This window comes from Spermophilus citellus, assembly GCF_964194105.1.
Source record: "Spermophilus citellus genome assembly, contig: SCAFFOLD_94, whole genome shotgun sequence".
Classification (NCBI taxonomy): Eukaryota; Metazoa; Chordata; class Mammalia; order Rodentia; family Sciuridae; genus Spermophilus; species Spermophilus citellus.
The window spans coordinates 1,068,482-1,085,878 of NW_027672722.1; positions in this window are offsets into that span (position 1 = coordinate 1,068,482).

Genomic DNA, 17,397 nt, shown 5'->3' on the forward strand with positions numbered 1-17,397 from the left:
AATACAATGGTGACTTAACCCTTTTAAAATACCCACTGTCCTCAGATGTAGGCCTTGGAGCTCTTCTTTCTTTATGCTGAGAAGCTTTGTGGTTTACCACAAGGTTTGTGAGCCCAGACTTCTAGACGCTCAGTGAGGGGGAAAGTGAGGCCAGCAGCAGGGCCCTGGGCTCCCAGTGGGGCAGCCAGGCCTCTGCACACCACCACCTCCATGTCCAGTGTCACCCCACTCACCTGCAGCTCCCTGCCCATCCCCCACAGCCACCAGAACATGGACCCATCTCTTTCTTCCCTCTTTGGCTGTCATATTTAAAAAGATTTCTTACTTAAAAGACAAAATGCCTCATCAATAGGACGCTAAAGAAAAACTCTGAGGTAGAGGACGAGGACCTGCTGGCTCAGCCACACAGGCTTGGTGAGGGGCCCAGCACCTCTAGTCTGTAGGCACAGAAGCAAACTCCCCAAATGAAACCTGCCTCCAGAGCATTTCCTCAAGAACGACATGGAAATAAGACTTTCTCCTCCTATTTCACAGGGTTATTAGGAGAGTTAACTGAGATCACCTTGAAAAGAATTTGCAACTATATACCTCAATATACCCCATCGTAATCAATGTATCACAGGAAAGAAAACACTGTGGGTTGAACTTTGAAATAGTTTAATGCTGACTGCAAGACACATTCCAGGGTCAGAGACACTAAAGTGTCTTAGAAATGGTGAAATACAAAATAAGAAGTTACTTGGCTGGACTGGCTCGCTACCTTAAGGATGAGGCTGAAACGAGAATACATACTTTGGAAATACCTGCTGATTATGAACTTCAGGAAAATCTCCAATTTTTTTCAGCCTCTTTTAAAGGCCAGGAACTATGAAAGTATCAAGTAAATTGCTTCAAAGGCAACTGACTCTGGCTCATGGTGGCCCCTTTTTTAGGAAATGGTGTTGAAGGAAAAGGGAGGCTGAGTCCACTCTTGTGGAAGATCTAATAGGAAACAACCAACATATGAAAGACTCTTTCAATGGGATCAACTTTCCAAAGCTATGAACTGGGCTGGATGCAGTGGGGTAGGCTGAGGCAGGAGGAGGGTAAGGTCAAGACCAACCTGGGTACCTTAGCAAGACCCTTCTCAAAATAAAAAGTAAGAAGGGCTGGGGATGTGGCTCAGTGGCAGAGTGCTTGCCCAGCATGCACAAGGCCCTGAGTTCAATACCTTGTGTTGATGGGGGCATGCCAACATAAAATGCTTCTAAACATACTTTAAATTCCATGATATAACTGATATTTAAGAAACAATATACATATTCAGAGAGGCTTTTTCACAAATTTGATATATTGATTTTTCCACTTTTATTTTTTTTTAGGGTAATGGGGACTGAACTCCCGGACACTCAAACCACTGAGCAACATCCCCAGCCCTATTTTGTATTTTAATTAGAGACAGGGTCTCACTGAGTTGCTTAGAGCCTCACTTTTGCTGAGGCTGGCTTTGAACTCAAAATCCTCCTGACTCAGCTCCCGACACTCTGGGATTACAGGCATGTGCCACTGCATCCCACAAGGTAACAGTTTTAATCATTCATTTAAATTAAAAAGTGGCATTGAAATTCTATGGAACTCCTGTGCAATTCCCTTGCACAGAAGATGGAAGGAAACCCTTATCATTATACAAAATACATATATGTTGGTGTGAGGGGGAAGGAAAGAAAAAAGAGTGAGAGAGAGAAATGTATCACAGTAGATTGGGTAGAGAGAGGTGATACGGGGGAGGGGAGGGGAGGGGGGATAGGGAGGGCAGCAGAATACAACAGACACTAGTATTACTGTATGTATATATGTGGCTGTATAACCAATGTGATCCTACAATCTGTACATGTGGAAAAATGAGAATTCATACCCCATTTGAATCAAATGTATGATATGTCAAGATAGTTGTATTGTCTCGAGCAATTAATAAAAATTAAAATTAAAAAAAAAACAACAAAAGAAATTCTATGGAACTTATGATTCACTAGATAAAACTGAAATTTTGTATTATTATTCATTGTATTATTATTCAATTTATCAATTTAAGTGGTAATATTTTTGTTATTTTAATTTTTATATTTATCAGAATTTTTTTATTTTATTGCTTTTGTTTCCTTTATATAGGTCCTGCATAGGCACAATTTTATTTGACTGTTACACTGTGAATGTTTTCCCACATTCATAAATATTATTCACAACTATGATTTTTTAACGCCTACCCGTTGAATTAAGTTCTTTATTAACATGCATTTTACTATTTTAATATCAAGTATAAGACTGTTGAACTTCAAAGGCTATTTAGATTTACTATTATTTCAACTCTTTATGACACTTTCTGGAGGGACAATGAGGTTAACTTATACACCTGTTAACTTACACTTATGTTAGTGAAGTTCATGTTTGAAACACATGTGTGCATGTGCACACACACCGCATGCACAATCCATTGTAGCATCCACATTGACAGACTGAACTCTTTCTACTCTTTGCGGTTCTGGGGATTGAACTTGGGGCCTTGTGCAAGCTGGACCTATGCTCTACCACTAAGCCACAGCCCCAACCCAAGTTCTTTCTTAATCATGCAAGTAACACCACTTACTAAATGGGACCCATGGCATTTAAGTGAGGACTCTACAACAGGGGACAGTTTCAACAAGTACAAGGTTACATCCTCTTTAGTAAGTTTTGAAAACCCATGATTTTTTGTGTCTTGGAGATCTAGAATTTCAAAAGCTATTTCCTCATTGTCACGAAAGGCAAAGTTGCAACATATGCAGTCGAGGGGGAGAAATAAAGAATGTCCCTGCACTTCTGCCCTTTTCAATGCTTTATTCACTAGAAACACTCAATAAAATTTCACTCTATAGGTTCTTAATCAAGAAGACAACCATCATTCATGCTATGCACTGCAATAGACATAATCAATTCACAGCAAATGATTCTAGATTAATTCTAAGCACTGCAAACACACGTAATCATGACAGGCTAATGACAGACATTCCCTCTGCGAGCTAAATTCAAAAGTCTCAAGCCTTAGGCTTTATGTCCAGCAGATGCACACTCACTCAGACCGCGGTGATCAGGTCAGGAACCAAGGCAGGCTTCTCCTGGAATGGAGCTGACGGCCGGCTGAGGAGAGGGTCACAGGGAGAAGTTGCGGCTCTCACCAGGGTCAAGATGTGGCTGTAGAGTTGGAGAGCGGTAAGGATCAGGCACAAGATCACAAGTGATGAGATGTCAGTACAGGTCCTCATCAGACTCTCCAGCTTGGGTGCATCCTTGTTTTAGCTGGCTGAATGTCTGTTCATTTGCTCTATTATTTATACTAAATTTTGGGGCTTTTGACCCCCCTTTCAATTCTTATCAGTTACCACCAGATTTCTCAGTGACAACATTCACCCTGGGATAAAACATCTGGTCTGGTGGTCCCTCCCTGATTTTCTCACCTTTCCATTTTTTCAGGGTTGAACAGCCTGACAAAGGCTTCACTCTGTATCTCAGGATGGGGAGAAGTGACTTGTTTGTGTCTGAAGCCATACTGGAGGGCTCCCTTAGGCATGCCAGGTGAGACTGCAGGTTTCAAACTGAAGTTTTTACAATGGGGCTCAGGCCTAAGGCCATCCTTACACTCCTGAAATAGAAAAGCACACTGGCTTCCACAGAGGGTCTCCCACTGCAGCCCAGCTCAGCAGGACTCAGGAGCAATGACCTCATAAGTCCACATAACTGAGGACAAGGAGGGCTGGTGGAGAGTCAGAGGCAGATGTGGGTCATCAGTGCAGGTGTGCGAGGATGAGGGGCACGCTTGAACAAGAAGAGTTGGAAAAGAGCCTTTTTCAAGCAGGGAAAAGATGATCAGAAATAAAATTCCCAAGGCCTCTGGGTCTAAAATACTCCTCTAAGGGTCAAAGTCAACTCAGAAAAAAATGATGCTGTGGGCATGAGGGGGAGAGACCAGCGGGCCCAGCTCTAGCCACCTCTCTTCTCCTTGAACCTAAATCCGCAGGTACAACCAAGCCTGTGGTACTCCAGCCCCATGACCTGACCCTCATTTCTGTGTCACTACGCCACTAATCCAGATACCACGAGACTTCCACACTAAAATGATCCGCATCTTCAGAGTGGAAAATTCCATGGTTACCACACAGCCCGGGGAAGCACAGGACACGGTGCTGTGTGAAAAGAGTGGCAGTCCATTGTTGGAGCAGCAGATCACTAGCCAGCTAATCCCTTCTGATTTTTCTATATCTGCTGAACATTCTAGAATGATCATGAATTGCCTTGGTTATCCAAAATTTAACCTACTGCTAAACTGTGAACTCCGTCTCCATTGATTGCCTGACAAGCTAATTTAGTCCAGATCACACTTTCAAACACTATCACAAATAGGAAGCATAGGTTGAACTTTTCAAGATGAGATGTCCTATCTCCTCAGCTAAGGCCCAGCTAAAAACAGTGCGTGCCTTCTTGGTGTGATTCTAAATCAGCAGGGTATCTGAGGCACAATTCAATACCTTTAGGCCTCAGGTGCCGCAAATAAGGGGCTCCAAGTAAACTAGCGCTCTCCAAATAGAGCTGTGGCGTGTGAGATAATTCTAGGTGCTACTTGAACAAGCTCATGCATTTTTAGTTTAACAATCACTAAAATGTAAATTCTTTAAAAATCAAGACAGGAAAGCACCCCTACTTTCCTGTTGCAGGAGGTGGAAGTGTGTGCCAGTCTACGTACATTTAGTGAAGAAGCTGTAGGGTCTGTACTGCTGGCCTGACCAGCTGCTGGCAGGAGAGATGCATCACTGTGTCTGTAGCGCATGGCTCAAGCTGGTGAAGTGTCTGCTCTCTCTGGCTCCCCACAGTGACAAAGGGCCTACAGAGAGATGAAACAAAACCAAGTTAGACATCCCTGGCTGTGGCGCTGCCAGCACCAAATAACTGTCACTAAAGTCACTAAAAATTCTAATCTTTTGAGAATCATATTTGAGGACAATTGTTCTTTAAACAAAACTTTTGGCTGATAGCCAGCTAAATGCCCATCCTCATTAGAGAGGTTACAGTTGCTTCACCCAGTGGATGTCCCAGTCTCAAGAAAGCTCTGTACAGCCAGGGTTTCTGCCCTGCATTATCCAGCCCAAGCTCCTGGGCTGCTCTGGGCAAATGGCGTCCTCTGCTGTATGCAGCTTGGAAGTGGGCAGATGAGGAAAGACCTTCAAGTGAAATGTTCAGAAGAACAAGACTCAATGTGTAGAGGGTACCCTGCCCTTTATATTCAAAACACAGGGAGGCAGGGAAGGCATGTTGTAGACAACTCCAGAAGATCATGCAAGAAACTGAAGAGCGGCTGCCTCTGTGGAAGAAAACAGGGGCATTTAGGGCTGGATGTGAAAGACCCGCATTTTTGTATTTTGAGGGATTTTTTTTAACCACATGCATTTATTACTTGAGAAAAGGTTTTAGAACAGCCATGTCTGAGAGGAAGCCATCTGACCAGTCCCAGGGATGGCGGTGTCATGTGAGGAAGAAGGCAGAGGTGACAGGAACAGGTGGTTATGCAGGAGTGGGACAGTGCTGGCAAGATCAGTGCATGCACAGATTCTTGAGCTCTGTGCTTCACTAGAGAAGTGACAGGGTTAAAACAGCCCTGGAGGGAAAGTGGCCTTTAGGGTATTGGCTTGGTAAACAGAAAAAAAAACCTGACAACAGCTGTTTTCAAGTCTGAGTGAAGCCATGCAGAGGACAGTCACTGCGGCTTCATCAGCAACACCAACCATGGCTCACAGGGCCAGAGAAAGAAGGTGGGTAAGGACAGGGAGATCGACATCTAAGGGTGGTAGGAAGCCGTCACAATATCTCCACTGCATACAGACAATGAAACACAAAGGGATAATCTGTAATTACCAGAGAGCATTTAATAACAACCCTTTTGTTTCATAAATTAAGAAATGTAGGCCTATGAGACTTCAGAACTTTGTCATTCCAAATCTCATTCTGCTGTACACATTTTAGCTGTTCTTGTGAACCCCTTCTTCTTCAACACAATATCTTAATTAATAATAACATTTCATCTTGCCCCATGCACCAATATGACCTCTGATATATTTCAAGAAGAGTAAAAATCACTATCAGATTTTTTTTCACACTGAGAATGTGTCCGAGTTTATTTTTTTAATGTAAGTTTTTTTTTAACTTATATGTCATCAGAATGCATTACAATTCTTATTACATATATAGAGCACAATTTTCCATATCTCTGGTTGTATACATAGTGTATTCACACCAATTCGTGACTTCATACATGTACTTTGGATAGTACACATTCCACTATCATTAATTGCCCCATGCCCCCTCCCTTCCCCAGATTTTTTTGAAAGACAGAAATATCATTCATAGCTAATAATGTATCCAGCCTAAAAGAGTTCAACTGTCAAACACAGAAAGAAATAAACTTTACAATTTAGAAATAGCCACTAGTTTTTAATGGGGGAAAGGGAAGAACTGGGGATTGAACCCAGGGCCTTGTATACATTAGAAACAGTCATGTTTGCTGGGTACGATGACACATGGCTGTAATCCCAGTGACTCAAGAGGCTGAGGCAGGGGGATCACAAATTTGAAGCAGTCTTAGCAACTTATAGAGACCCTGTTTCAAAATAAAACATAAGAAGGGCCAGTGAAAGGGCTCAGTGATAGGGTGTCCCTGAGTTCAATTCTCAATCCCACCAAAAACAGCAGTCTACAACTGGCTGTGCTAACATTGTATCATAATGTTTTTTAAAATATTTATTTTTCAATTGTAGTTGGACGTGATACCTTTATTTTATTTATTTATTTTATGTAGCAGTGAGGATTGAACCAGGCGAGCGTGCTACCGCTTGAGCCACATCCCCAGCCCAAGTCAGGCAATTATTAATTCCAGGAAAAAAAATTGTAACAGTAGACTACTACCTAGCTCAGCTCTGAATGTGCACATAAATTAATAACAAACAATGTCCAGTGATACAGTCCGAACTGTGCTTCTACCTATATTGGAAGAAAGTAGGGGTAAGGATAGACCGTTACATCTCCAATTAGCATAACAATGTTGATTGAAGAACAGCAGACACAACAGATATAGAAATATAACCAGAGGAAGGTGAAATAATTGAAAGTGTCCATAGAAGGTGGGAAGGAGCAAGAAAGGACTAGGAGTGAAAGCTCTGAGTCTTTCACTACCTTATGGAAGGTCATTTTTTTTAATCTTGGTGTGGTGCAGGGGATTGAACTTTGGGCCTTGGGCACCCTAGGCAAGGCTCAACCTCAAAGCCGCACCCCCAGCCTGGAAGTTAATATTTTAAGGAATAGCACAGCAACCTGCAGTGGGGACAGCTCTCCCTATTTACAGATGAGGAAACCCAGGTGTCCGTGCACCTGGAAGCAAAGGTGGGAAGTGTCACTCCAAATCAGTGCTTCTTCACAAAGCCCATCCTTGGCCACCCCTCAGCCAACAGTGGTCTTTGCTGGTCTTCCTCCCAGAAGCCTTTCCCAGGCCCCTACCAGCACAGGTCAGGGCAGTGCCTGGCACATGTTAAGGGGCAAATGAGTTGTTTATAAATCAGTGAGTGAATCAACCAAGCCACAAATCAAACTGGTTGATTCACAGTGGGTGTGACAGGTCCTAGGAAATCTGCCACTATGCAGAAAGCCCTGTCAGCTGGACTTCGCTCAGGATCTCCAAGGCATCTCATAGGCGGGTCTCCAAGAGGAAAAGGCAGGAGACCCACAGGGAAGCCCAGAACTCAGGAGTCCCAGAAGCTCAGGACACAGCAGGACTTCAGCTCTGCCCCACACAGCCCAGGTGAAAGGGCCTGGCTTCCCTGCACAACAAGGTTGGCCTGGCCTCCACTTCCCAGAGGGTGGCAGAAGAGAGGCCCTGCACTATGTCAAGGGAAGTCTGTGTCCACAGGAGGGGGTATCACAGCAGCCAGACAGCTCCTTGACCAGCCCTGCCATCACTGGTGTGGGATTTTTTTTTTTTTTTGGTACTGGGTATTAAATCCAGAGGTGCTTAACCACAGAGCCACATCCTTACTCCTTTTTATGTTTTATTTTAAGACAGGGTCTTGCTAAGTGGTTGAGGCTATTCTTGAACTTGTGATCCTCCTGCCTCAGCCTCCTGAGTCGCTGGGATTACAAGTGTGCACCACTGCACCTGGCCTGGCTGTGTGACCCTGAACAAGTCACTTGGCCCCTCAGAGACTCACCTTATCATCTCTAAATGGGAATAATCTCATGAAAGCCAGTGTGAGGGCTGAACGAGGTGACATGTTTAAGCCCAGTGCACAGCACCTGCTCAACCATGGAGACCATTATGTTTTAAAGCCTTGAACTACATCAACTGCACTCATAAGAAATTTGAAAAATACTCAAGACTGTACATTACCATCATCAAGGACATTCTTTGTCCATTTACATTTTAAAATCTACAGAAACTATTATTAAATCTATGGGAAAAGGTAGTTCCCAAATGAATCTCACCATTGCTGAGCGCCAAAACAGAAACTGTGGAAAGGTGGTCAAGAAAGCTGCCTGCACCAGAAATGACCTGTAAACTAAAAGTAAATAAATAAATAAATGTTTCTTTCTTCCAGTGCTGGGCTTGAACCCAGGGCCTCAAAACTGGAGTCCCGGTGCTTCGCCACTGAGCCACATCTCCTCCGCTACTTTTTTGAGACAGGGTCCCCTAAGTGGCCCAGACTGGTCTCCAACTTCTAATTCTCCTGCCTCAGCCTTCCAATTTGCTGGGATTACAGGCAAGGCTACTGCCCTCAGCAAAAATTGGTTTTGTTTTCTGGTGCTGGGATAGAACCCAGAGCTCAGGCATGCTGGGCAGGTGCTCTTCCACTGCGCCACATCCCCAGGCCCCCAGGCAAAACAACATTTTTAAAGATGCATTCCCACATGAAGAGGAACATTGAAATAATAACCTGAGCAGCTATTGTGGCTCACACCCACAAGCCCAGATACCCAGGAGGCTTAGGCAGGTGGAACCCAAGTTCAGGTATCAAAGATAAAAGGGCTGGAGATGGGGCTCTGTGCTGAAGCACCCCTGGGTGCAATTCCCCAGACCCCCTAAAATAAATAAAACAATAAAAACCCACAGATTATACTGTCCACAGAATTAAAGAACTGAGAGATGTGGACGAGTGATTTCCAGGCTCAGAGTCCACTGGCCAAGCAGCTGCCCCAAGGCTTCACCTTCTTTTCACCCTCCCATCCAACCAGGCACCATGCCTGGCAGTCTCCTTAAAATTTTTTCTGTCTGGCGGCCACACTTCAGCTCTCATCCTGCTGCCACTTCTTTGTTCAGGGCTCTGCATTCCCGGGCCACAGGGTAAGGGTCTCCTAGTGGGTCTCTCATTTCTCCACTGGTAATTACCACCTTTCTACACTAGGTGGCTTTGTTACTTCACAGCCATGACCTGTCCTTTCCTGGATCCCTCCTGCCAGTTGGGAATTCTGGGCACAGCCTGCAGGACTGCCTCATGGCCCCAGCCTTCCACACCAGCCTCCTGCTGCTCTTGCCTCACACTCCCCACAGCCATCCAGACCTGCAGTTAGTCTTGAGCTCACTCTGATACACTTTTATGTCTCCACCAGGTCCTCCTGGTTTGCAGCACAGCAGCTCTTACAAAACCTCCCTGACCCTCTGCCCTCTGGAGCCCCCACACACCAGGCTCTGACTACACTGCCCTGTGCAACCCTCACACAGCGTCGTCCTCCAGAAAGGCCAGGACAGCACTTACAGGAAACTGGCTTTTGGCAAAGGGGCCATGACCACTCAATGGGGAAAAAAATGGGTTCAATAAATGGTGTTGGAACAACAGGGTTCAAACCCACAGGAGAATGAAGTTGGAGCCCCACCTCATACTCTAGGCACAACTTAACTCAAAGTGCTCTAATGACCTAAAGGTAAGAGGTAGAAAAGTGATCAGTGGTGACTTGGGCCTGGGCGCCACTTGGGCAGCTGAGGGCCACTGGACAGCTGGGGGCAATAACTAAAATGTTGCCTTCTTGAAGTGATAAACTGTTCTAACTAGTTTACAATGGTGAGTGCACAGGTTTGTGAAAATATTAAAACCAGTGAATTGTGCGCTTCAAATGGATGAACTTTATGGTATGTGAGTTGTATTTCAATGTGGCTGAAAAAACAACTTGAAAAATGGTTATACACAAGAAGGAAAAAGAGGGGGAAAGCCAGACTTTGCTGCCAGGCATTTTGGGTGAAAAAACCTTATGTCCCTTGCTCAATTTGTGTGCCTCCCTCCACCATGGTAACAGTGTAATAATAAAATCTACTCCGTGTAGGGATTGGGAAGACAGGGAAAATGCGTGAACAGACGAAGTGAGTCCTGGCACACAGTTTAGGGCTCATGAAGTCAACCAGCTATTTAAATGGGGCCTTGAAATAGGAGAAGGGGGAAGGAAAAAAAGTGGGGAGATAGGAGGAGAACATCACAAGGACAAAAGAAGAATATCAAGACCAGACATTCTAATGGGAGTTCATAACCCACTTGATTCTAATGTATGAAATATGATATGTCAAGAGCTTTGTAATGTTGTGAACAACCAATAAAAAAAAAAAGACCAGACATTCTGCCAAAGATCCCTGGTCAGGTTTTTTTTTTTTTTTTTTTTTTTTTTTCTCTGCAAAATGAGTTACTAAGAAAAAACTCTGTGGGTTTTAGGGGACTTTGGGTTTCAGAATTAGAAAAGGAGGACTGTGGACCTAACAAAAAAATAATGCAGAGAAGGCAGGTGGCGGCCACACAGTGGCCCTGAAGCCAACCTTATGTGGCAGAGCAGCAGGGCGCCTTCCTCAGGTGAATGCAAGGCTGGGAGGGGGGAGGCGACACCACGTGCTGTCATCAGAGTCATCTCTGTACTGAGTCTCTGCACTGAGGCAACCTGTCAGCACAAATTAAACTGACTGAGGCCAGTGCTCTCCCACTCCACCTGGAGAATGACCATCGCCCTTCAGAGCTTCACAAGCGCCTCTCAGCCTTGAACCCTGGTGGACATCACCATGTGACCCCGGGGTCGTGCCTGCCTGCTAGGAAAGTGATGCTCGCCAGTTCCCTTCCCTTCACAGAGCATGCAGGAGCCATTTGGTAAACTGTGCAGCTGGCGGTCATTTTACAGCCAAGCGCCCCTACGCCCAGAGAGGCAAGGAACACGCGCAGGGCACCCAGCGACCACAGGCTGGATGGGAGAGCAGCGAAAGGCTGCTTGCCTCCCTCTGCCTGGAAACCTGCAGGCTCCATGGAGCCCAGGTCCCAGGCGCTCCACGCCCTGTCCCCAAGCTCACATGAAATTACACCGCCTAGAGCAGGCACGGGGTCCACAGCACGCACCACTGCTGCCTCCCTCCGCGACAGCCTTCCCTCCTCCTGCCAGGACGTTCCCAGCCCGCGACGGGACATGCGAGACCCGAGGACCATGCCATAGCCCATATCTGGTTGGAGGGAATGTCCCAAAGGGCCAAGCATAGGCTGGTCAGCCATAGCCAAGGACTGCTGTGGCGCGGGCTGCATGAGGCAGGGCGGGGCGGGGGCGGGGCCAGCCCCAGGCGTCCCGCGCCCCAGAGGCGGGTGGGTCAGTTGGAGGTGGAAGCTCCTGCAGAACAGTGAGGTCCGGCAACCGCTGAGGACCCTAGCTCGCAAGGTACAAATGGCAGGGACAGGCCAAGTGTAGGGAGGATCCACAGGTGGATAAGACAGAGGAAGTGTGGAGAAATTGAAACCCTCTCCAGGAAAGCCCTGGAGTTTTGGAGATGAAGTACTTTGCTGGGATCTCGCATGCATCTCTGCATTCATTCTCATTCCAACGTGTTGTCCTCACACAGGCATATCCCAGCCCTAGGCCCTGTTTTCTTTCCTCACCTCAGGCTCCACTTTATGCAGTTTGGGAACAAATGATTCACAAATCTGCCACAGAGAAATGAGGAATATGTTGTAAGAAATCCTGCTCAAATGGTGTCTAACACTTCAGATCAGGATTAGAATGTCCAAATATATAGAAAAGTGAAAATACTGGCAAACTAGAGCCAGAGCCTATCAAGACTGGCACAGTTGGGCACTGCTGCACTTTGTGGCAGAGTAATGAGACAAGGCCAGTTCATTATGGGCAGCCCAGTTCACCGGGCACCTGGCTTGGTCTGTGTTGAGGTCAAGCGTTCAAATGCTGTAATGTCAGTACCAAGTTTGGCTTTAATTTTGGTTGGCTTGTTTGTCTTTAACTTTTAACTTTGAAAAAATTTATAGATTCATAGGAAGTTCCAAAATTGATACAAAAATATCCCATGCACCCCTCACCCAGTTTCCCGCAGTGTTATTGTTTTCCAGAACTGTAATGTGAAAACCAGTAAGTTGGTGTTGGTGTAAGCCACTGAGTTTGCTCAGATTTTAGCAGTTTTTCATACACTCGTGTGAAAGTGTGTGTGTGTGTGTAGTTGTATGCAATTGTAGCATAGGTCGATTTCTGTAACCACCACCATAATCAAGATACAAAACCTCTATTTCCGCAAGGATGCCTGCTTTCACCTGCACAGACACTCATCCCTCTTCTCTCCTCCCTCCCACCATCCTGAAGCCTTGGCAATCTATTTTTCATATCTATAATTTTGTAAACTTGATGATATTACCTAAACGGACTTATAGGATGTGATGGCTTGAGTCTGCCTTGAGACAGTTGATGTCTGTTCAAGTTGTTCTGTAGTTTCTTACATTTATTACTAAGGACTTATTCTTACCACCATTTGTCTAACCACTTACCCTTCTAGATATTTGGTTTGTTCCCAGTTTGGGGCTATTTCAAACAAAGCTATCATAAACACTCATGAACACTTTTTAGACACTTAAACTGTAAAAATTGTGGTAAAACACATATGAACTTTTTTAGGGTGAAGCCTAGTGGCATTATATAAATTCATATTGTTGTGCTACTAAAACCACCTTCTATCCATAGTATTTGTTTCCTCTGTGCTGGGTGTGGTGGCACGTGCCTGTAATCCCAGCTGCTTAGGAAGCTAAGACAGGAGCATCACAAATTCAAGGCCAGCCTCAGCAACTTTAGTGAGACCCTGCTTTGAAATAAAAACAATAAAAAGCTAGTGATACAGGTCAGTGGCAGATCATCCCTAGATTCATCCCTAATATAACTTTTTCCCTGGGGAAAAAGTTCTTTACATCGTGAAAAACTGAAACTGTACCTACTATATGTTAACTCCCCCTCCCTGTCTCTCAGCCCTACCATTCCCCTTTATGTCTCAAGAAGTATGCCTACTCTGAGTACCTCATGCAAGTAGAATCACACAGTATTTTTCCTATTTCTGATTTATTTCACTTAGTATTATGTCCTAAACTTTCATCCTTTTGTAGCACTTGGCAGAATCATCCTCTTTAAGGCGGAATAACATTGCATACACATGTGTGCACACACACGACTCCATACATGTGTCATGTATGCAACTGGTACACATATATCACTCCATCTCCTGGGCGTTTATTCTGTCAACTGTCAATGGACAGTTGGGTTATTTCTACCTTTTGTATATTGTGAATAATGCTGCTATGAACATGGGTGTTATGAATATATCCTGAGTCTCTGATTTCCATTCTTTGGGATACATACCCATTCCGCAGATGTTTTTGCAAAGGAATAAGATTTCATTTCTCTGGAATAAATGCCAAGTACTAAGATTTCTAGATGTGCGATCAGTATCTGCTCAGTTAAAGAAACTGCCAAACTGTTTTTCTTTTTTTTTTTTTTCTGTATCAGGATATATAGATTTTGTTTATCCCTTTTTTAATTTTTTTTATTGATTGTTCAAAACATTACAAAGCTCTTGACATATCATATTTCATACATTAGATTCAAGTTGGTTATGAACTCCCAATTTTACCCCATATACAGATTGCAGAAGGGCCAAACTGTTTTTCAAAGTCATCTTAGCATTTCATATACCCACCAGCGATGTGTAAGAGATACACTTTCTCTGCATGCTCACTAGCATGTAGAATTGTCACCATTTTTAAAGCTGCTCAATGGGTATATAGTGACATCTCATTATGGCTTTAATTTATATAGTTAATGACACTGACCTCCTTTTCATATATGTGTGTTTTTTTCTTAACCATCTGCATATCCTTTTTGCTGAAATGTCTGTTCATGTGTTTTGCTCATTTTCTAGTTGGATTGTTTGGTTTTGCTTTTCTTTTTCCCACAGTACTGAGGATTGAACTCAGGACCACAAACATGCTAGGCAAGAGCATAACCACTGAAAGACATTCCCAGCCCTGTTTGGTTTCTTCAACTGTTCAGTTAGAAGAGTTCTTTATTTATTCTAGGTGTGAGTCCATTTTCAGGTCACCCCCTCCAAATTGATCTCAGGACACATATTCAGAACTCATTTCCTTCCAAAATTACAAACTGTCCTTGCAAGAGAGCAATCTTACCTAGGATCACCAATATTGATGAGGAATGTGGGTCTGCTGAGAAGATGAATGGAACTTGATTTCTTTGAAATCCATTTGTCAAACTTTTTCAGAAAATACATTTGGAGTGCAGGTTCCTATATGAGCCAACTGTTGTTTACTAATGACACAGAAAAACCAATGTGAAATCTTCTCTGTCACCTCTCAGAAGCAGTTCTGCTTCATTCTAGTTCAGCCAGGAAGAAAACAAACAAACAAACAAACAAAACACCAATGGGCTCACTTACAACAAGACTAGTTCCTGCAAGTTGAAGGTGATTGCAAAATATGCTTCATTTCTGCACTTCCAAGCAGTTCTCAGAAAGCATATTCCGAGTGCAATTGCTGCCAGATAGAAAAAGGATGCTACCGAGGGAGCTGTTGTCCCTTAGCTCACAAATTTGAGGAAGGCAGTGGAATGCTGAGAAAATCAATTTTCAAAAGTTTCTTTGAAATTCATAACTCATACTTTTCAGAATAAAATGCAGGGCCCCACATCTGATGACAGATGGTACAGATGCTTCAATATGAAAACGTGAATGCCAATTAATACAAGTGTTCTGCCACACTCCAGTTTAACCAGGGACTGTCCCTAAGTGCCCACTGAGAACACACGCACACACATTGTTCCTGCAAGTTGAAGCTCCTTGCTTGAACTGCTTCTGTTCTGAAATTCCAAGCTCTTCTCAGGAAGCACCTTCAGAGCACAGTTCTGGCCCAATACAAAAAGTGTCCTAGCAAGAGGGTCCTGTTCCTAGAATCACCTTCATAAGGAAGCTTCCCATCTTCTGTGTGGAAGTGTGTTTCTCCTTGGCCCTTATGCTGTGGTGGACACTTTTAGGAGTTCAGGTTTGTGCAGGACCATCTGACCTGGACTTTTTGACAAACCCTGTGCAGCCCTTACACCTGTTTTTTTTTTTTTTTTTTTTTTTTTTTTTTTTTTTTTTTTTTTTTTGCAAGCCCTGTGTAGCATGCTCAGATACTACAGGATTCTGAAGAACAATCCAGGCAACAGTAGGCATTCATTCATTGTTTATGGTCTACAGATTCCTAGATGGATGGCATTCATTATCATTCAACGCAGAAATTTTAGAAACCATACATATGCTATATATGGCATATATCATTCCAATATGAAAAACTAAAATCAGAAATATTCCCAAATCAAAACAATGGATCCTCATTATGAGGCTACAAGTAGAAAATTCCATACCTGAACTCAGGGGACAGTTTACAGTCAAAACTAGGGGCACTAAATATATCAGTAAAATTGCCTTCACATTATGTGTAGAGCTGCATGTGAAGCACACATATATGCCATCTTTAGACTTGGGTTTCATTCACAGGACATCTTATGGAATTGACAATATTCCAAAATTGGAGAAGTATTTCAGCATAGACCAACTCACACTGTCTCTCAATGAGTTTATGTGCCCTTGTGTGTATCTTTGTGTGTATTTGTGTCACAGTATATAAAATATTGCATTGCTCCCATTGCAAAACTGACCCATACTCCTAAAAACAAAACTTATTCTGAACAAATGAAACATTTCTTCCTTTTGATTTTTATGTTTCCTCTAGGAATCGCTGCTACAATCAATATACTCAAATCATCAAATTAGATCATAAAACAAAAAGATTATATTTTAAACAGTACTTGGTTTAAACAACAAATAATATAGTAATGAATGTGTTACTAAAGGGAATAAATAACAAAGAACTACTGTCAAATTATAGATTGGCAACTTGAAAAGTTTGAAGCAAATACTTAAAGAAGTGAATGTCAAAGATCGTGGGATGTTCAGCACCGCCCAGCAAGACAGCAGCAAATTGTTCTTCGAAGGATCCTGTGGAGAGCTTGAGCCTCCATTGCATCATAAGGGGGAGGTTGGACTGGATCTACTCATCCTTCTCCTTTGGATGGTCCTCTTCCTCAGCACAAAGTCGTATTGAATGCGAGAGTTCATGACATAGAAAACATTTATGTCGTGAAGAATCTTCAGCTCTGGGGAGAGGGGTATCAGGATGGAAAGTGGCACTCAATAGGTGCACCACAAGAACCCCCAACATGGGAAAACCTATGTCAGGAAGGACCTGAGCCACAGACCTGAGAGCTCTCCAATTCAGCTCCAATATCAACAAAGACATCCACAGTAGTCTTCCCCGAGGAAAAACCATGCAGAGCACTTCAACAGAACTAAGGTCTGTTGCTTCCAAAGGTTTTAGACTGTAGAACCTTCCAGTTCTTCTGGATCTGCAAAAGCACACCACTAGGTTGGCATATGGAATCTCCCACAAAAGGCTTGTGTGCCAAAGATTCGGTCCCCACATCAGCCAAATTCACAGGTGAGTTTGGAGGGAAGCATTCGATGGTGAAATTCTCATTCAAAATGAATCCGCTACTGGGAGGTGGGAGGGACTGGAAGAAAGGTTGGGCATGGGTGGAGGAAGACCTGAATTAGGTTTTGCCTTTGGTAATTATCTTTGCCCTGTTGGCTCCTCTCAATGCTCAATCTCCTGGTAGCATTCATCCTCTACCTCCTATCTGTATTTCTCTCTCTCCCAGCCACATTCTCTCTCTCTCCCATTCTATGCCTATTTGGACAGGGCTGCCACACACTAGAGCTTTATGGACAGGCTCAGTGCACAACCAAAGAGAAAGCTATGAAACCCGGAGAAAAGGCCTAGGATTCCTCCTCTGAGTTATTTTCCTCAAGTATGGCCACAGTGAGGACAGGCTAACCAGAACAGATACCACATTTGAGCCATGCTTCTGCCATTGTTGGTGCCCGCCTCCATGTGAACCAGGCTTCCCAGAATGGTGGCCACATCCCAAATGCTGCCCTACTGAGAACAATGGCTCCAA